The sequence below is a fragment of the Somniosus microcephalus genome, chromosome 7 (assembly GCF_052327205.1).
Source record: "Somniosus microcephalus isolate GS21.2 chromosome 7, FLI_Smic_1.0, whole genome shotgun sequence".
Lineage (NCBI taxonomy): Eukaryota > Metazoa > Chordata > Chondrichthyes > Squaliformes > Somniosidae > Somniosus > Somniosus microcephalus.
Window position 1 is genome coordinate 195,321,907 of NC_140993.1, and position 21,848 is coordinate 195,343,754.

The 21,848-nt window shown below is 46.5% G+C and overlaps 1 pseudogene; it reads left to right on the forward strand.

Annotated features, from left to right (window-relative positions):
* The first annotated feature begins 968 nt into the window (after positions 1 to 968).
* LOC147115052 (uncharacterized) lies at positions 969 to 12,872 on the forward strand (annotated as a pseudogene).
* The last annotated feature ends 8,976 nt before the right edge of the window (positions 12,873 to 21,848 follow it).

Below are 21,848 nucleotides of genomic sequence, written 5' to 3' on the forward strand. Positions count from 1 at the left end.
TTTGATTTGTGGGGCACTGGCACCAGGACTGGGATAAGAGGGAGCTGTTCCATTTTGACGGGCTTCACTTGAGCCATGCTGGGGCTAGAGTCCTGCCAAATCGAATAACTAGGACTGTAGAGAGGGCTTTAAACTAAATAGTAGGGGGGAGGATCCAGGTGAGCGGGAAAAAAAAAAGTCAATGAGAAATGAGAAAGCAATAGAGCAGGCTAGAGATGGGGGAGATAATAAGCAGAGTGTGACAGGAAGGGACAGAGGGGGAGAAATTCAGTGGAGCCGCAAACGGGGCGCCAAGCTCGCCTGGGCGCCGGAATTAGCGCAGCGATCGGAGCAGTTGCGACTGCTGGAAATTCAGGTTGAATGCCCCAAGAGGGACATGGGGCGAGGCTCGCGGCGCTCCGCGTCCCTCTTAGGGCGCTGAAACTGAATATCGCAGCGCAACGTGCCGCAGCGCCACATGCTGTGGCACAGCGCGCTGCGGTACTGCAGGCCTTCCTCCCATTCTTAAGGGGGGGGGGCCTGCACCAGCACGAGCGGAGATCGCGAGTGCCGGCAAAAGAGCCCGGCACTGAGGAGAAGTGCCGGGCTCTCGGAAAACAGCCGGCACTGCCGTGGGGGGAGATCAGGAGGCTGGGGACGGAGGTGCTAGCAGGCGGCCGCCGAAAAAACGGCTGCCCCGCACCTCCACCTTAATTTGCGCCACTGCCGCCACAGGTAGCCCCCGTGAACCGGGCGCGATTTGCGAATGGCGCTACAGAGGCGGGCGCTACCAGATATCGAGATCGGGGCGGTAGCGGGGTGCTGCGCACGCCGATGATGTCATCGGTGGCGGTGCAGCGCAACAGGCTAACGCTGCCATTAGTGCCCCAGCTAAATATCATGGGAGGCGTGGCCAGTGGCGCTAAAGCCGCTGAGTGCCCTCTTTAGGCGCTAACTGGTGGCGCAGCCCACCGAATTTCTAGGCCAGAATGTTTAAAAATAAGAGTGTAACAGAAAAAAAGGCCAAAACAAGGAAAAATGGTAAAAAGACAAAGTTAAAAGCTCTATATCTGAATGCACGCAGCATTTGTAACAAGATAAATGAGTTGACGGCACAAATAGATACAAATGGGTATGATCTGATTGACGTTACAGAGACGTGGTTGCAAGGCGACCAGGGCTGGGAACTGAATATTCCAGGGTATATGATAATTCGGAAGGATAGAAAGAAAGGAAAGGGAGGTGGGGTGGCTTTGTTGGTAAAAGATGGGATCTGTGCAGTGGTGAGAAGTGATACCGCCTCAGAAGATCAAGATGTAGAATCGGTTTGGGTGGAGATAAAAAATAATAAGGAGAAAATGTTTCTGGTGGGTGTAGTCTACAGGCCCCTGAACAGTAGCAATGCTGTTGGACAGAGTATAAATCAACAAATAACGGAGGTCTGTGAAAAAGGTAGGGTAATAATCATGGATGATTTAAATCCCCATATTGATTGGACAAATCAAATTGGCCATGGTAGCCTGGAGGAGGGGTTCATAGAGTGTATACGGGATGTTTTCCTAGAACAGTATGTAATGGAACCAACCAGGGAGCAGGCTATCTTGGATCTGGTACTATGTAATGAGACAGAATTAATAAATGATCTCATAGTAAAGGATCCTCTAGGAAAGAGTGGTCATAGCATGGTTGAATTTCAAATTCAGTTGGAGGGTGAGAAAGTTGTATCCCAAACCAGTGTCCTGATCTTAAACAAAGGCAATTATAATGGCATGAGGGCAGAACTGGCTTAAGTGGACTGGAAAAACAAACTAAAGGGTAAGAAAGTTGAAATGCAGTGGTGGAGGTTTAAGGAGATATTTCATAACTCTCAACAAAAATATATTCCAGTGAGAAAGAAAGATTTTAAGAGAAGGGAGCACCATCCATGGCTAACTAAGAAAGTAAAGGATGGTATCAAACTGAAAATGAAGGCGTACAATGTTGCCAAGATTGGCGGGAGACCAGAGGATTGGGAAATTTTTAAAAACCAGAAACGGATGACTAAAAAAATAATAAAGAGAGAGAAGATGAATTATGAGAGTGAACTGGCAAGAAACATTAAAACAAATAGTAATAGCTTCTACAGGTATATAACAAGGAAGGGGGTAGCTAAAGTAAATGTTGGTCCCTTAGCGGATGAGACTGGGGAATTAATAATGGGGAACGGGGAAATGGCAGAGACTCTGAACAAATGTTTTGCATCTATCTTCACTGTAGAAGGCACTAACAACATCCCAATAATGGCCACAGGGAGTAGGGAACTAAAGATAATCACTATCACTAAGGAAATAGTACTCAGTATAATAATGGGACTAAAAGACGACAAGTCCCCTGGACCAGATGGCTTGCATCCCAGGGTCTTAAATGAGGTGGCTGCAGAGATAGTGGATGCATTGGTTGCAATATACCAAAATTCCCTGGACTCTGGAGAGGTCCCAGCAGATTGGAAAACTGCTTATGTAACACCCCTATTTAAGAAAGGAGGGAGACAGAGAGCAGGAAACTATAGACCAGTTAGCCTAACAACTGCCATTGGGAAAATGCTGGAGTCCTTCATTAATGAAGCAGTAGCAGGGCATTTGGAAAAAAATACTGCATTCAAACAGAGTCAGCATGGTTTTAGGAAAGGGAAATCATATTTAACAAATTTGCTGGAGTTCTTTAAGGAGACAACAAGCAGAGTGGACAAGGGTGAGCCAGCGGATGTGGTGTATTTGGATTTCCAGAAGGCATTCGGTAAGGTGCCACATAAAAGGTTACTGCATAAGATAAGAGCTCACGGAGTTGGGGGTAATATATTAGCATGGATAGAGAATTGGCTAACTAACAGAAAGCAGAGAGTTGGGATAAATGGGTCATTTTCTGGTTGGCAAACGATAACTAGTGAGGTGCCACAAGGATTAGTGCTGGGGCCCCAACTATTTACAATCTACATTAATGAATTGGATGAAGGGATCGAGTTAATATAGCCAAGTTTGTGGATGATACAAAGATGGGCGGGAAAGCAAGTTGTGCAGAGGACTCAAAGAATCTGCAAAGGGATATAGACAGGTTGGGTGAGTGGGCAAACATTTGGCAGAAGGAGTATAATGTGGGAAAGTGCGAGGTTATCCACTTTGGCAGGAAAAATAAAAAAGCAAACTATTATTTAAATGGAGAGAGATTACAAAATGTTACAGTTCAGAGGGACCTGGGGGTCCTTGTGCACGAAACACAAAAAGTTAGTGTAGTGTATGTACCCGTCTACCTTTAAGAGAACTATTGTATGTAACCGTTCACCTTTAAGAGAACTATTTTAGGTGTGGCACTACTTTGTTTGGCTTCTGTATACGGTAATACCGACGGTGACCACACCAGTATATAAGTGTTGTGCCAGGAGTTATTGGGCAGATTCGCCCTGACCTTCGAATAGTAAAGTCCTGTTTTAAGTTACTCTTGGAGTCTGTGTATTAATTAACTAAACAACCCACAGACTTTACAGTGGCGACGAGTCCGATCGTACCCTACGGCAACAATAATTCCGAAGCAGTTAACGAGCGTCGAGAAGAGGCAACCGCCCTCGTCATTCTGCTGGGAGAAAACTCGAGTCTGCAGAGCTGGGAAAGGAGGAAGAATTCAGAGACAAAGACTTCCATCAGCAACAGGCACTGACTGTCCCTTCTGCCACGGTGAGAAGTGAGCCGATCAGCACGAGAAGCAAGGCGGCCACGGTGACTGTGAGTAAGGGAAAAGTAAAAAGAATAACCGGAGGATAAGGGCGGTGCACTCGACCACGGTCGAGGGGGAAAGGAGCCGGACAGAAGTCGGGCCCAGAGGCGCTGAGACTGGGGCAGCGTGGAGCAAAGAAGCCGCGGTACAGACAGGCTGGGGACGCAACAGCGTCGTGAGACAGCTAGACCGCGACCGGCGAAAAAGGCCGGGCAGCGACCGAAGCCACGAAGCGCTGCGACCGGGAGCGTAGGCGCGGGAAGATATAAAAACTCAGCCACAGCCGGGGAGGGAAGCACCGGACTGCGAGACGGCTGGGAGAGGCGTTTGGGAGCCGAGCGAGCGGGAGAGGCAGAGCCGACCATGGGAGACTGCGCGAGAGCCAGTCCAGCGGCTGAAACTGTTCTCCGTCAACGGGGTGTACCCAGCGCCGATAGAGCCGAGCGAGCGGGAGAGGCAGAGCCGACCAAGGGAGACTGCGCGAGAGCCAGTCCAGCGGCTGAAACTGTTCTCCGTCAACGGGGTGTACCCAGCGCCGGTAGAGCCGAGAGAGCGGGAGAGAGACCGAGCCCGAGCAAGGGGAACTGAGCGAGAGCCAGCCCAGCGGCTGAACCTGTTCGCCGTCAACGGGGTGTACCCAGCGCTGGTTGCCTTGCCGAGAAAAGGGAAAGCACTGAAGCCGACGCGCAGGCTGTGAATCTGAAAGCCAGCGGCCGTCGCCTGTGGGGGAAAGTGTACCCCTCCTGCTAGGGAAGAAACGCGGGAAGCCGCCATTAGGCGGGGAAGAAGACAGAAGCGGGAAACCGCCATTGAAGTGGGCGGGGAGAGAAGATAAGCGCGGGAAACCGCCATTTTCGCGGGAAAACCGCCATCTTAGAGAAAAAAAAAAATAAGTTAAAGAAATAATTCGGGGTGTTATCAGAAAGAGAGGAAGATGCCTAAGCGTGGTAACATCAACGATTTTAATGCCGAGGTAGAAGACTGGGCCACGTACGTGGAACGCATCGAGATCTATTGTGAGGCCAATAAAATAGAAGAAGATGACAAAGCTATAACCTTGCTAGACTCGATGGGCGCGAAGGCATATGGGCTCTTGAAGCATCTACTATCACCAGCTAAACCGGCAGATCAGACTTTCGATGAGATTGTGACTGTTCTGAAGGATCACTTGAACCCCACACCGTTGATGTTGGCGGAACGATTCAAATTCTATGCGAGAACGCAACGGAAAGACGAAAGCAACGCAGAATACTTGGTCGAACTGCGTAGACTAGCGAAATACTGCCAGTTTGGAGGGAATCTGACAGAGGCATTGCGAGACAAGTTCGTGTGCGGGTTGGCAAAGGAAGGAACGCAAAAGCGACTACTCGAAGAGAATGACCTTACACTTGACAGGGCTGTCCTTATTGCAGCATCGCACGAAGCCGCAGCGAAGGGAACTGCGGAAATGCAGCTAAAGACAGCAGCACTAAGTGTGGATCAAATTACCTCGACAACAACAAAATGCTATCGTTGTGGGAAGACAACACACGACCAGAACCAATGCTGGTTTAAGAACCAGGAATGTAGGAAATGTGGCAAACTGGGTCACATAGCTAAGGTATGCCGGTCAGGGAAGAAGACCAACAACCAAAGGACCAACAACCAAAGGAAGCCATCACAGGAAAAGTACAACAAGGTACACAAGGTGGCTGAGAAGAGTTCAGACGAACAGAATTCAGACTCAGACCCAAACGGCCAGGAGCTGGGTAGTCTGAGAATTCACAATGTGAGTAAGGAAGCTGACCTACAAACTATCTGGGTCATGCTAAAAATAGCTGGAATCCAAGTGAAAATGGAGTTGGACACTGGATCAGCTCTTTCAGTCATAAATCAAAGGGATTACCACCGGCTATTCTCACATATACCCTTAAGAGATACCAAGTTCGTATTGCAGACATACACGGGGCATAAAGTATACCCCATGGGAAAGATAAGAGTTAAAGTGAGAAATAGGGGTAAAGAACACCCAAGAATGAACTTATACGTACTACATGAGGGAGGACCACCACTTCTAGGACGGGAGTGGATCAAGAAAATAGACATGGAATGGCACTATCTAAAAGCCATAACGAGTGAGGACTCGGGGCAGACAATCAGCTCAGATTCTGAAACGGATGACGATAAGACCAACCCAAATATGAAAGACAAGGCTGAAATGGACTTGCCGACGAAGGTTGGAAAAACGAAGGCATGCATAAAGGCTTATGCTCCAGAGAAGAACAAAGTTTCAGAACAGAACTCTACCGAACAACGACAACCTAGTTTGACAGAAAATTCTGAGCCTGTTCAAGTTACGGACATATCCATGACGGAAGAACACCGAGCTCGCACTCAAACTTATTTCAAATTACGACAACAATTAGAGAAATTGAGTTACCGTCTCGTACAAGAGATGAAAACAATGAAAAAGTTCTATGACACCAAATGGGAGAATCTGGAAAGACAACAGAAGCAGCTAGCTCAAGCAGAGAGCGACCATAGAGCCATCGTGACCAATTACCGATCACATCTCCCTTATGCTGTTCAGGAGTTAGAATATTTGCAGGAAGAAGCAAATGAAGAGGAATCTTCAGGAAGCCAGGATTTTATTCCAGTTCTTCTCTACGACTCCTTACAAGCAGAGTGTGAGAAGTTGAAAGAACAGTATGAACAGGCCCAGGCTACAATTCTGGAAGGGTTTAACTCGGCAACCTCCAAAAAGCTAGTTTCAGTGGAAGCATATGAGCAACTGAAGGTTGAACATGAGCAAGAAGTCCAAAGGCTGCAGGAAATTCTTGATGAGCTCAAGGCCAAGACAGACTCATCGGTAGAAGTTCCAGCCATAGATGAGAAATTAGAGGTGAAAGACATGGCAGAACATGAAAGACAAGATGTACAAGAACTCATAAAAATATTAAAGGAAACCCAAGACAAATATGGGGCGGCAATGACCGAGATTCAACAACTTGAAGAACAGATTCAACTGGGAATCCATTCAGTGGAAGAAAAGGGAACTGTAAGAAACACAGAGACTGTAAGAATGGCCTCTGAACATGAGCTAGAGAGCATCAAGGTGCAACTTCTCCGAGCGTTGGAAGCCAAAGTACAAGAGGAAAAGAAGGTGAAAGCATTGGAGGAAAAGGTGGATGAAATGGTGAAGACTCTGACCCACAGTGTTCCCGTGGAAGAGTTAACGGTCAGCCAACTCCTTCATATGCTGAAGGACAAGACTCTACAATGGGAACAATCTGAACACGAGCTTCAATCTTCAAAGGGAAGGAGTTCGGAGCTCTCAAAAGTTATGGAAATAGCTGAGGTTGCAACACAGATTTTACAGGGATGCCAAAAGTACGCTGAATCACGTCAATGTGAACAGCAGAATGTTGAAACAGCTGCTCCAGTAGAAGGATTGAATAGCCTGATCAATCAATCCCCGAGGGAAGGGGAAGTATTGAAATCACAAACGAGGTCATTAGTGAAGGATTTGCAGGAAACCCAGGAAGAGCGGGATGAATATGAACGCATGAAGAAGTCTCTTCAGGAAAGATGTCTAGGGAGGGAACAACAGTCGGCTAACGTCCAGTTGGGTACGGAAGTAGCAGGCCCTCTCGCTAGACTAGCTCAGGACGACACCGAATATTACCATGACCTGTTGAGTGACACGGAATATTACGATGACTTGGTCTGCCCAGCTTGTGATGAAAACTCCCAAAGTGCAGAAATCAGGATGAAGCACTTAAAGTCTAAGGAACATAGGGAGATGGTGGCGCTACAGCTGGCAGCGGATAAGGGAGCCCCGAGAGTCTCCAAGAAGCAGAAAAGAAAAAGACGAAGCAGAAGACGATAACCATCTAAATCATTATCACTTCTATCAGATCATGCACGTGGGCCCCACGAAGGGGGGCCAAATCAGTTGGAAAGTAGGAAAAATTACCAAGGCAGTCCAGCTGTTTGTAATAGTCAGCACTGCTGGTTCAGCAGGACGGAAGTTCAAGCTGTTAAGCCAAGGGAAAGACTATTGGATGAGTCACGCTAGAAATGTGAACCGGCTACACCACAGAGATGTTGTTCGGACCGAGTCAAGACCAGAGACTGAATCTGTGAACTGTTCCTGCAGAGACTGAATCTGTGAACTGTTTCCTGCAGAGATGATCTTATCGAAACATATAAGATACTGAGGGGGCTCAGGATAGATGCAAAGAGGATGTCTCCCCTCATGGGGAAATCTAGGACTCGGGGGCACAGTCTCAGAATAAAGGGTCGCCCTTTTAGAACTGAGATGAGGAGGAACTTCTTCTCTCAGAGGGTCATAAATTTGTGGAATTCTCTGCCCCAGAGAGCAGTGGAGGCTGGGTCATTAAATACATTTAAAGTGGAGATAGACAAATTTTTGCAAGATAAGGGAGTGAAGGGTTATGGGGAGCGGGCTGAGAAGTGGCTTTGAGCCCCAGATCAGCCGTGATCTTATTGAATGGCGGAGCAGGCTCGAGGGGCCAAGTGGTCTATCCTGCTCCTATTTCTTAAGTTCTTATGTTCTTATGTGTAAGGGGCTGAGGATGGAGAGGTCAGAGTGGGAGTGGAGTGGAGAGTTAAAGTGACAGGTGACTGGAAGCTCGGGTTCCCCTAACAGACTGAACGGAGGTGTTCTGCAAAGCGGTCACACAATCTGCGTTTGGTCTCCCCAATTAGAGGAGACCGCATCGTGAGCAGCGAATACAGTATATTAAATTGCAAGAAGTACAAGTAAATCGCTCTTTCACCTCATTATATAGTGCAATTGGAATGACACATGATGTCATACATAAAATGTAGATAGCAATAAAAGTTATGTCTTTTGACAGATTAAAGTAGTTTGCTTCAGGTTCATCAGTAAAATAAGTCCAAAAACATTAGAAGACTTATTTGTCCTGTGGGATATGTTAATAGAAACACAGAAACATAGAAGATAGGAACAGGAGTAGGCCATTCAGCCCCTCGAGCCTGCTCTGCCATTCAATGCGATCATGGCTGATCATCCAAATTCAGTACCCGGTCCCTGCTTTCACCCCATACCCCTTGATCCCTTTAGCCTTAAGAAATATATCTAACTCCTTCTTGAATATGTTTAATGTATTGGGCTCTATTGTCTTCTGTGGTAGAGAATTCCACAGGTTCACCACTCTCTGGGTGAAGAAGTTCCTCCTCATTTCTGTCCTAAATGGCCTACCCCTTATCCTTAGACTGTGACCCCTGGTTCTGGACTCCCTGACCATCGGGAACATCCTTCCTGCATCTAGTCTGTCCAGTCCAGTCAGAATTTTATAAGTTTCAATGAGATCACCTCTCATTCTTCTAAACTCCAGCGGGTACAAGCCCAATCGAGCCAATCTCTCCTCATATGTCATTCCTGCCATCCCAGATATCAGCCTGGTGAATCTTCGCTGTACTCCTTCCATGGCAAGAACATCCTTCCTTAGATAGGGCGACCAAAACTGCACACAATACTCAAGATGTGGTCTCACTAAGGCCCTGTACAACTGCAGCAAGACATCCTTGTTCCTGGACTCAAACCCTCTCGCTACGAAGGCAAACATACCATTTGCCTTCTTAACCGCCTGCTGCACCTGCATGCTTACCTTCAGTGACTGGTGCACAAGGACACCCAGGTCTCATTGCACTTCCCCTTCTCCCAATCTATTGCCATTCAGATAATAATCTGTCTTCCTGTTTTTGCCACCAAAGTGGATAACCTCACATTTATCCACATTATATTGCATCTGCCATGCTCCTGCCCAATCACCCAACCTGTCCAAATCATCCTGTAGTTTCTTGGCATCCTCCTCACAGCACACACGCCCACCCAGCTTTGTGTCGTCTGCAAATTTGGAGATATTACATCGAGTTCCCTTGTCTAGATCATTAATATATATTGTGAATAGCTAGGGTCCAAGGACCGATCCCTGTGGTACCCCACTAGCCACTGCCTGCCACTCAGAAATAGAGCCATTTATTCCAACTCTTTGCTTTCTGTCTGCCAACCAGTTCTCTATTCAAGTCAATACCTTGCCCCCAATCCTATGTGCCTTAACTTTACATGCTAATCTCTTATGCGGGAACTTATCGAAAGCCTTCTGAAAGTCCAAATACACCAGATCCACTGGTTCTCCCTTAACTATTTTACCAGTTACATCCTCAAAAAATTCCAGTGGATTAGTCAAGCACGATTTACCTTTTGTAAATCCATGTTGACTTTGTCCGATCCTGTCACTGTTCTCCAAGTGCTCTGCTTTTACATCTTTTATAATGGACTCTAGCATTTTCCCCACTACCGATGTCAGGCTTACCGGTCTGTAATTCCCCGTTTTCTCTCTACCACCTTTTTTGAATAGTGGGGTAACATTAGCTACCCTTCAATCCATGGGTACTGCTCCAGATTCCATTGAATGTTGGAAGATGATCAGCAATGCATCTACTATTTCTAGGGCCACTTCCTTACCTACCCTAGGATGTAGATTATCAGGCCCTGGGGAATTATCGGCCTTCAATCCCATCAAGTTCCCTAACACCATTTCCCTACAAATACTGATTTCTTTCAGTTCCTCCCTTTCATCAGACCCTATGTTCCCCGACATCTCTGGGAGGTTATTTGTGTCCTCCTTTTGAAGACAGAACCAAAATATGTATTTAATTGGTCAGCCATTTCTTTGTTCCCCATTATAAATTCCCCTGATTCTGACTGCAAGGCACCTACGTTTGATTTCACCAATCTTTTTCTCTTCACATATCTATAAAAACTTTTACAGTCAGTTTTTATGTTGCCTGCAAGCTTACTCTCATATTCTATTTTCCCTTTCTTAATTAATCCCTTTGTCCTCCTTTGTTGAATCCTAAGCTGCTCCCAATCCTCAGGTTTACTGCTTTTTCTGGCCAATTTATATGTCCTCTCCTTGGATCTTATGCTATCCCTAATTTCCCTTGTTAGCCACGGTTGAGTCACCTTTTTTGTTTTATTTTTATGCCAAACTGGGATGAACAAATTCTGTAGTTCATCCATGCGGTCTTTGAATGTTTGCCATTGCCTATCCACCGTCAACCCTTTGAGTGACATTCCCCAATCAATCCTACCCAACTCGCGCCTCAGACCATCATAGTTTCCTTTATTTAAATTCAGGGCCCTAGTCTCTGAGTCAACTACTTCATTCTCCATCTTAATGAAGAATTCAATCATATTATGATCGCTCTGACCCAAGGGGCCTCGTACAACAAGATTGCTAATTAATCCCTTCTCGTTACATAATACCCATTCTAAGATGGCCTGATCTCTAGTTGGTTCCTCGACATATTGGTCCAGGAAACTAATCTAGCAGAAGCCATCTTCCTCATACTGTCTGTTTCACAAGCTCTTCACAATGTTTAACATATTCATAAATGTACATTGAAAGCTATGTTAAAGAGGACCAAATGAGATAAGCCTCTGTATAATTTCCATCCTCCATACAATGTACAACTTAAGCAAAGTAGCCTAGAAATTGGATCACGCAGTGCCCGTTTTTGAGGCAGAAAATCGGCACCAAAAGTTCCAATATGGCATGCGGCGGAACACGTTCATTCCGTGCCAGGTGTGCACCGCATGCCATCTTGGTTAGGGTGCCCTGTAGTCACCATGGGCACCTGCCTGACTGTGCCCATCCCTCCTCAGCTGCAATTGCTCCAGTAATATTTCAACTGCCCTGGCAGAAAAGCCAAAAATAAGCCAAATGTCCTGTCGCTACATGCTACAGGATAAGTCAGCAAAGCCCCTGACTGCCATTGTTATTCTTTGGCCAAAAAATATTTAATACTCCTTTAAACAGCTTCATGAGTTTTTCCACCCTCTAATAGGCAAGCTGCCAATCTAAGGTGCTACACAAGCCAGTAACTCACCCACATTATGTCAATTATGCTGAACCCAGAAACTCATCTGTGCTTCGTGCTCATAGTCTCAAGGTGATGCACGTCCCATCGTATCTGACTCCCATCAGAATCAGAAGTGGGAATCAAAATTGGCTGCCATTAGCTAATTAATAAGTTTTATTTTATTTTGTTATTTATAAATTAATTTATTGTGGAACAAAGAGAACTTTAGGTTTAGTGTCCAGGAAGAGAAACTTATCCCACCCACCACCATACTTACCTTAGCAATTTTATTCTGCCTCAGTTTCTGGATTCACAAAAAAAGGAATTCCAGAGATAACCCAGTTATCTTGACTGCTTCCACTAGTAGATAGTGTGAGAGAAGTGGAAGGGCAGACAAACAGAGCAGTATCCATGTACTCTTGACAAGTTATGTATCATCCTATCGAATCTAGCGACATCTAACTGAAGTAAACACTAGGGCAGATCTTTGACACCCAAGAACGGGTGGGAAGGGGTTGGGAGGGAAGTAAAAATAGAAGAAAAAGAATGAGCGGGCACTGGCATTCACCTCCCTGGCTGGCTTGCCACAGGTACAGGGTGCTATCGATTGCGGCAATCCGAGGACCATCACAGCAACCAACAGTTTTTATCAACCGCAGGAGATTTTATTCCATCAGTGTGCAGCTGTTGTGCAACCACTAAAAGTGCTTCATGCGGGTGTGTGCCAGATTTTCTGGGAGCTGTTATGATGCATTCATGCTGCAGCAGTCCAATATTCCAAAGCTTTTCATTCCAGGAAAAAGACTTAAGGGCTGACTTACAGAAGACAAGGGATACCCCCGTCAAACTTAGCTCATGACACCTGTGCGGAACCCCACCAATGAAGCGCAGGAACGTTATGACGAGAGCCACATGACCACCAGATCATAGAGCAAGCCATCGGAATGTTGAAGATATGCTTCAGGTGCCTAGATAGGACTAGAGCCGCCTTTCAGTACTTGCCAGTGAGGGCGTCCAGAATCATCATGGTGTGCTGCGTCCTGCACATTACGCATCAGAGAGGATTGCAAGTGGAGGAAGACGAAAGCACTCATCAGGCGTCTTCAAATCAGGAGAACATTGAAGAAGAGGAGGAGGAGGAAGAATATAAAGATGGGGCACCCATCTCCAGACCAGATGTGTACATTCCTGCCCGGCAGGCCAGGGATGCCCTCGTAGCTAGAATGTTCAGTAATTATTCCAACAAATAACAAATGAAAGCCACCACATTGCACATCCACCAGTGGTTCCATTCATGTTGTAAGCATCCATTGGCAGGATAGGCACACCAACGTCAGTGTTCTCGCTCAGGCCAACATCCCCAGCATCGAAGCTTTGACCATGCTGGATCAGCTCCGATGGACAGGCCACATCGTCTGCATGCCTGATACGAGACTCCCAAAACAAACGTACTACTTGGAGCTCCGACACAGTAAGAGAGCCCCAGGTGGGGAGAGGAAATGCTTCAAGGACACCCTCAAAGCCTCTGTAAGAATTCACAATAATTTACAGTTCTGAAGATTTTTTTTTTAATTAAAGAATCCCTGGGCGATGTGCCTTTATATTTCTAGGGATAAAAATGGCCGTCAGACCACATGGCCGAAGACAAAGGACTTGGAAAACAGCTTTCAATGGAGATGCCAATCAAAGGGGAGTCTCCACCCCTCCCCTGCAGCAGATAGTCGATTTGTTTACAGAAACTGCTACAAGAATGTTTGCACAAGGGATTAACCACTTGACTGCAGTTTAGCCTGACCACAGAACAATGGCCTTCTGTTTACACTCCTCCCAAGCTGTTTACATAGTAATACAGCTCCATTCAAAACCAATCAGGATGAATGGAAATGGTTCAGTAGCCCATCACACACAATGAAGACACATTTAAACTGCAGCTTTACATTCAAAGCTCAGCACAGAAAAGACATTTGAACTGAGAAAAGGAACAGTTTAAAAAGAATGGGTTTGGACGAATCCCCCATTACTGGACAATGGGGCAGTTGGATCCCTTTTGTTTTAGCCCAGAAACATCCGGAGCTGGGTGGGCCCCAAAAGGGGGTATAAAGGATAGCTTCCCAGAAGCTCTCTCTCTCTCTCTCTGGCCTCACCTCCATGTCCCTCTACAGCATGGGAGTCTGCCTGTAGAAGCGAAACACCAGCAGTTTACTTTTAAAACACTGGGGTGTTTTTCACTTCGGGACAGTGAAGATCTAAGTTCACAGGACATGGAGCAGGCATTTCCAGTGGTGAGCATATATTTTTCTGGCCTTCCACAAGGCAGCTTAGGATAGGTATAGGGGTGGGAGTAAAGTGGGAATTTCATTCGAATTGTGATTTTAGTCAATTTCCTTCATTGTGTCCGTTTCTCCGCCCCTATTTAAGCAAGACAGTGTTGCACTTAGCAGAGAAGTGCTACAGTGAACATTGAATTTGGTATTTAAAACTGTATTAAAAAGGAATAGCTGTTTTAAAGTACTGTATGTAAAACTGTATTAAAAGGGGTGTTGCATCAAACTGTAGAGCTGTGGTGAACGCTGTGTAGCTATTTTTAAAAGTCTATATTAAAGTACTGCATTTAAAATAAGGTAGTGTTGCACTGGGCAGGGAGCCCTCTAGTGGACACTAAGTGTACTGCATTTATGCAAAAGTGTTGTACTAGGCATAAGAGCCATATTGATTATTTTAAGTTGTTTCTTTCTTTTGTTTTCAATAAATACTGCTCTGTTTTGCACCCAAGCCGCGAGTCATGTTGTTTTCTGTCTATATCGCCATCGAATAAGTCCGGGGGTCAGAACTCAGGAATAGGGGAGCGCTTCAAAATCACAAGGGGGTCCCTGGAGCAGCTCAGAGGCTTCTGACTGGCCAGAGACAAATAACCCCAGCCCCGCTGTTAATCCCTTACAAAATGGCGACTGCGGCAGGACCCTCGGCAACGGTGTGCGATGTGGCAGACAATGGTTTGGGTCTGGAAAGAGCAGCAGTTATTGGGTTTCTTTTTATCCCACTGGTTTGTTTGTGGTTAGGTTCCCGCAGGCTTGGGGAGGTTACCCGCAGGCTTAAGGAAGCCAGGGCAGAGAGTTGGGATAGGAAAAGGGAGGTTGAAGAATACCAGGCCAAGGTAGAGCACCTGGTAGTTCAGTTTAGTGAGGGCAAAAGCCACATGAGGCATGAGTCAGAGTACCTGAAGTGCCTAGTTGCAGAGGCAAAGAACAATGAGATGAGGGTGCGGGAGGTGAACGCTCGCCTCATACAAGAATTAAAAGAGCAGGAGGAGAAGGTTAGAGAAGTAAAGGCAGCATATAAGCTGGCCTGCGAGCAAGGGTTTGAGGAAGCAGATCATGGCCCCTGTAGGGCAGAGATAGAAAGCCTGAAGATGGCTTTAAGGAGAGCAAAGGGAATGATTTGTCTTATCAGCCCAGAGGCAGGTCCGAGCTTTCAGGAGCTCTGGCAGCAAAGGGGGGTGGAGGATGAGGTGGTAGAGACAAAAATGTCCCCCCCCGGGTCGAGTCACTATTGGAGGCAGTGCGGTCTCTTCTGACTGGCCAGGGGAGTGTAGCAGCCACCACCGGTGCTTTGACCCCATCCCACTCCCAGCAAAGGCTAAAGCCAGCGCAGCCTGTTGACCTGTGTCCCCGCGAAAAAGCTGAGGGGAGCAGGCCCTATGTTGAGATGGGGGAGGAGATGGTGCAGGGGAGATATTCGGTGGAAACTGGAGCCCCCAGCATGGTGGTCCACTCGGAGGAACTGACCAATTCACCCCGGTCTAACAAGGTCCCATTTAGCTTAATGGGACCCACAGGGAAACAGGCAGCTGGGAGTGAACCTGAGAATAGAAATCCCCAACCCCCAGCAGGTCCAAGTTCACAGGCAAGCACTGTGGCTTGCGTTAGGGGAGGAGCTATGCATGAATTTGAACAGGATTACTGGCAGGCAGCCAGTTATATCAAACAGTGCGGTTTATTTAAGCAGGGGGCAGGGGAACAGGCAGCTGGGATTATAGGAGCTCCCCAGCACTTGGCCCGTGCGATTCCCCCTCTCTTGTGGGACTCTGGGGAGGAGCCTGAACCAGGTTTTAGACCTGAAGGGGAAGGCTCTCAGCCACCGGCAGCCGGTGGCAAGGGATTGCCTGTCCCCAGCCCAGGTTTGGGAAGGGAGGGACCCGAAGGAGGAGGTCCCCGGCCAGCAGGGAGTGTGACCCGAGCTAATGGTCTGCTCGCCAGGGTAGCCCCCCCAGCAACACTCCCTAGGAGATCTCTTCAGGTGCCCCAGCCCAAGAAAGTATGGTCACCCACTTTACAGTGGAGTAGGGTGGCCTCCCGAACCAGGGAGAGGCCAAAGAACAGAGGTCTCCAGTCAGCAGCCATAAGATGCGAGGGACCAGAAGCTAGAATCAGTCCAGCCACGCAGCAAGGAGCAGCCTGTGGCAGCCCAATCAGGGACTGAGCTCACCGCCCGGAGACGGGAGGCGCTTGTACATGCTATTAAGGTAGAACATGTTGTTAAGGTAGAACGTGTATTAAGGTAGAAAGAATGAAGGTAGAACGTGTTAAGGTAGAACGTGTTAATTTTAATTTCAGTGATATATTAGTGTATAAGTTTTGAGTGTGGTATGGTTCCGGGATTATATTGTGGATCAAGGTCACGGGACCTGATTACACTTCCCTGAGCCAGGGGACCTGGCGAGATGTTTTCTTTTGTTTTCCAGAATTCCGGAAAGCGCAGGGGACCGAGTCGTGGAATTCGAGAGAGGAAGCACCCCCTAGTCCGCGAAGAAAAGGGGACAGCAGGAAACAGAGGCCCATAACATTTAAAAATGCTGCTGGAAGACTAAGAATTTATCGAACTGGTTAATTATTTCACTGCTTGTTTGTAGTTAAAGGAAGCTCGTTTGTCTTCCATCTTTTAGCAGACATGTTGGCTGGATGACAATCCCTTTAAAGATGTTAAAATTGTGTTACAAGCAGTGCAGGGGCGTAGGACCTCCTCCATGCTTGACTTATTGTGAATATGTAAGAAGTCACACAACACCAGGTTATATTCCAACAGTTTTATTTGAAATCACAAGCTTTCAGAGCGCTGCTCCTTCGTCAGGTGAAGGAGCAGCGCTCCGAAAACTTGTGATTTCAAATAAAACTGTTGGACTATAACCTGGTGTTGTGTGACTTCTTACATTTGTCCAGCCCAGTCCAACACCGGCATCTCCACACTATTGTGAATATAAGTGGTGCAGGGGTATTGGACCCCCTCCGTGTATTGATTATTTTAATTAATTGTTGGATTTTCTGTCAACAGATGCCTGCCGTACTACGATTCTCTCTGGGCAGGGGAGATGGAGGTGTCGGGGGATCAAGGATAGATTTAGTTAAATATAAGGGAAGGTTGTTTGTGGAGGGGTCAGAAATTATTGCTCACTTTTGGCAAGGATACTACAAGCAAGTTTTAGTATCCAATGGGGCACTGTAAGAATTCGCAATAATTTACAGTTCTGAAGATTAATTTTTTTTGATTAAAGAATCCCTGGGCGATGTGCCTTTAAATTTCCAGGGATAAAAATGGCCGTCAGACCACATGGCAAAAGACAAAGGACTTGGAAAACAGCTTTCAATGGAGATGCCAATCAAAGGGGAGTCCCCACCCCTCCCCCTGCAGCAGATAATCGATTTGTACAGAAACTGCTACAAGAATGTTTGCACAAGGGATTAACCACTTGACTGCGGTTTAGCCTGACCTCAGAACAATGGCCTTCTGTTTACACTCCTCCCAAGCTGTTTACACAGTAATACAGCTCCATTCAAAACCCATCAGGTTGGATGGAAATGGTTCAGTAGCCCATCACACACAAGGAAGACACATTTAAACTGCAGCTTTACATTCAAAGCTCAGCACAAAAGAGACATTTGAACTGAGAAAAAGAACATTTTAAAATGAATGGGTTTGGATGAATCACCCATTACTGGACAATGGGGCAGTTGGATCCCTGTTGTTTTAGCCTAGAAACATCCGGAGCTGGGCGGGCCCCAAAAGGGAATATAAAAGATAGCTTCCCAGAAGCTCTCTCTCTCTCACTCTGGCCTCGCCTCCGTGTCCCTCTACAGCGTGGGAGTCTGCCTGTAGAAGCGAAACACCAGCAGTTTACTTTTAAAACACTGGGGTGTTTTTCACTTCGGGGCAGTGAAGATCTAAGTTCGCAGGACACGGAGCAGGCATTTCCAGTGGTGAGCATATATTTTTCTGACCTTCCACAAGGCAACTTAGGATAGGTATAGGGGTGGGAGTAAAGAGGGAATTTCGTTAGAATTGTGATTTTAGTCGATTTCCTTTGTTGTGTCCATTTCTCCTCCCCTATTTAAGTAAGACAGTGTTGCACTTAGCAGAGAAGTGCTATAGTGAACATTGAATTTGGTATTTAAAACTGTATTAAAAAGGAGTAGCTGTTTTAAAGTACTGTATGTAAAACTGTATTAAAAGGGATGTTGCATCAAGCTGTGTAGCTACTTTTTAAAGCCTATATTAAAGTACTGTATTTAAAATAGGTAGTGTTGCACTGGGCAGGGAGCCCTCTAGTGGACACTAAGTGTACTGCGTTTATGCAAAAGTGTTGTACCAGGCATAAGAGCCATATCGATTATTTTAAGTTGTTTCTTTCTTTTGTTTTCAATAAATACTGCTCTGTTTTGCACCCAAGCCGTGAGTCACGTTGTTTTCTGTCTACATCGCCACCGAATAAGTCTGGGGGTCAGAACTCAGGAATAGGGGAGCGCTTCGAAGCCGCAAGGGGATCCCTGGAGCAGCTCCGAGGCTTCTGACTGGCCAGAGGCAAATAACCCGAGCCCCGCTGTTAATTCCTCCTTGAAAAAGTGCAACAACCCTACCAACACCTGGGAATCCCTGGCCCATGACTGCACAAAGTGGAGGAGAAGCATCCGGGAAGGCGCCGAACACCTTGAGTCTCTTCGCCGGGAACAAGCGGAAGCCAAGCGCAAACAGCAGAAGGAGCGCATGTTAACCCAAGCACCCCACCCACCCGCCCCTTCAACCACCATCTGCCCCACCTGTGACAGAGACTGTAGGTCCCGCATTGGACTCATCAGTCACCTGAGAACTCATTAATGTGGAAGCAACTCATCTTTGGTTCTGAGGGATTGCCTAAGAGAAGGAGAGTAAGTATATACAGACCCTTAATTCTTAATTTTGGTATATGCTTTGCCAGGCCAAAAGGTTTTTCGAAGTGAAATAAAGTTGGTGAATGTAACAGACTGTCTTTCACTGATAAGTGGACATGGAATGTGCTTTGATGTGTTTTACTAAAAGGCAGCAAACATTTGTTGAGCAAAAGTGTTTTTAAAAGAAACTGTTGATTCTGCAAGCTGCTTTGTGATGGAGATATTTCAAGAGTTGTGTTTCAGATAGCAGACACTGGACAGAACAAATGGTTGTGACTGCAGTGGGTAGTCATAGATAACAGAGATAAAGAAACCCCCTCAGATTTGCAGACATCGGGCAGGATTTTCATTGGGCCGTGGAGGCGGGATTGGAAGCGTGTGGGGGGTTAAAATCGCGAAATCGGGGGGCACGAACCCATCCCACCCCAACCCGCCTCCATGCCAGTTTCAAAGGAGGCAGATACCCGACCTGTGCTGGGAGCCGCCTCTCTGAGGCGGGAAGGGGATTAGTGCCGATTTACTGCCTGTTAACAGGTAGTTAACAGGCAGCTTTTAGCTTAATCCCTATTTTTATCCCTGAAGTGTGGGCTTCCCAATGGCTCCAAACCACGCCAAGTTAGCGAGGCGGACCGTCGGGCTGAAGGTCTTGGAGGGTTTGAGATGTCCGGTGTTCAGGTGAGTGATATGTGCATGAGTGCAGAGGTAAGTGTGTTTGGTGTGTGTAAAGTGTTTTAAAAAGTTTTACTTATCTTTACTTACCTTTACAGCCTTCCTTCCTTCAGCTCTCGGGAGTCCCTCATCTCACCGGCACAGAAAGCAGAATGGCCGCGAGCTGTCAAAATCTGCAGCATTCTGCTTTCTGTTCTGGAGAGATCTCTAAATCAGCCTGAATGGAAGGAATTAACTTGGAGTACAGATTGTCAGTGTTTGACAGCTTCAAAAAGCTGTCAAACGCTGATATTTCATTTGTCAAAAGCTCTTGACAGATGAAATGTCAATCTGTGACATCACCTGTTGCTGGGTGGCCCTTAATTGGCCTGCTGAACTCACTGGGCAGGCTCAACAAGGTCAATCAAGTGAAAATTGAGTGGGTTGGCCACAACTCGATGGAGGCGGGACTACAACCCCAAAAGTTGTAGTCCCACCTCCTACACGCCTCCAGTATCAAAATCCAGCCCATCGTGTCTACAACAAACAGGCCACAGGGTTATGGAACGACTTTTGGTGGCTAAAGGGAGGAGTCAAACCTTGGGAGTTCTGAAATACAGGACGCAACATAACACATGAAATGTGACCGAGTGGTTTACTGCCACTTCTGTAAACATTTATGAGTGAATGAACAATTTGGGCTTTGATAAAGGCAGCTAACAGGTAACCACACAGGATGTGAAAGTTTGTCAGCTCAAGCAACTCAGGTCGAACATTAAAGGAACACCTCTCACAACCTCTGACTGATTGATTTACTGAGAAAGGCAAGGAAAACTGTATAAAAGACAGTGACTAAAGATATCAGCACTGCAGTCGGAAGGAGGGGCCTGGCCAATTATCTCATCTCAAAGAGCTGCTGCAGTCAAGAGGAAGTAGCCTACAAGCAATGGATACTGGACTGATCATCGGTGGGTGGCTGTATGTATGATTTCTTGTAATATTATTGGTGAACTGCTTGAATAGTGGTTGGGGTTTTGAATCTGTCTTAGGAACAATAAAAGTTAAAGGCAGAACCCATGTGCCTGGTGTCATTTCTCATAAGTCTCAAGTTTGAACTCTATACCCTGTTGAACAGGGCGAGGGGTAATTCCGCATGTCCTACAGTGTATTGACATTCATCATGAAACAAGTGAAAGGGCGAGCTGGCACTCAGGATGCAATAATGGGAAAGACGTTGAAGTGGAGCTAATCAATAAATTTTATATGGCGTTATAACGAAAGTAAACTTAACAACATAAAATTTTGTGAAACACCCATGTGCATATCCTTGGTAAATTTCAATTGTTTGAACTTACACTTCCTACCGCTTCTATATGGTGCATACCATATGGCTTCAGCAGATAGAGGCAGGCTGCTCAGATCCCTGCCCTGACTGCTGAAATGCTTTTGGCCTACGTCATCTGGGTTTATGAGCCCCTGAGGGCACCACCAGCTGAGCAGAGCTTGGAGAAGATTGCATCACCCGATGCGTACTCTCCACAGCAGTCCCTGCCACCAGTGTCTGCTTGTGCTCACTTGTGAATCATGAGTCACCAGGTAAAAACCCATTAACTCTCTAACTGGACCAAAGTGCAAGTATTTGCGCTGGTACATGGCTGTTCATCCTGTGATGGTGCACCCTCAGAAGAAATGAGGTCTTCTGAGGAATCGTCCTCCTGCATCTCCAGCGACACTTGCTGTATGCATGAAGCCCCTGGAAGACAAAATAAAGGGATATGAATTAGTTGTGACAAAGTCACGATCTTCACAATCACCATACTCAGTCTTCTCATAGTTCAGTTATTGATGAAATAAAGTCAGCATGTGTTCCAGGGATATTTGTAATTCTGTCACCAGCCATCTGCAGGATCCCTGTCTCTCCACCTCTAATTGAGAGGGATGCAGATGTGCCATTTATCTCCAGGGCATCCTCCTTTGCATCTGTTAGCTGCACAATTTGCGGCGGGCCGCCTCCAGTCCTCTCACTTTCCCTCACATTTTGCACTCTCTTTTCCTACAAGGCACAAAAATTCAGACCTGCGAGTGAGTGACTGAAGGTCATATATTCACCTGTTATGTAGGGTTCTCAAAATTCCCACATTCCCCAAAAGTTATGGATAAAGGGACCCTGTATGGACAAGTTATTAAAAAGGGTACCCAAAATGGCTTCTGAAACCTCGTGACCAAAACCGACAGGATTTTAAAAGCAAGGCCCTGCACAAAGGCAGGCCCTGAAACGAAACCTAAAATGCATGGATCTGTGAAAAGACTTTGTAAAGCCAGACAGCTAGGTAAACACAGAATATGCATTCTTCACCTTGGGACAGATCAAGTCAGGGT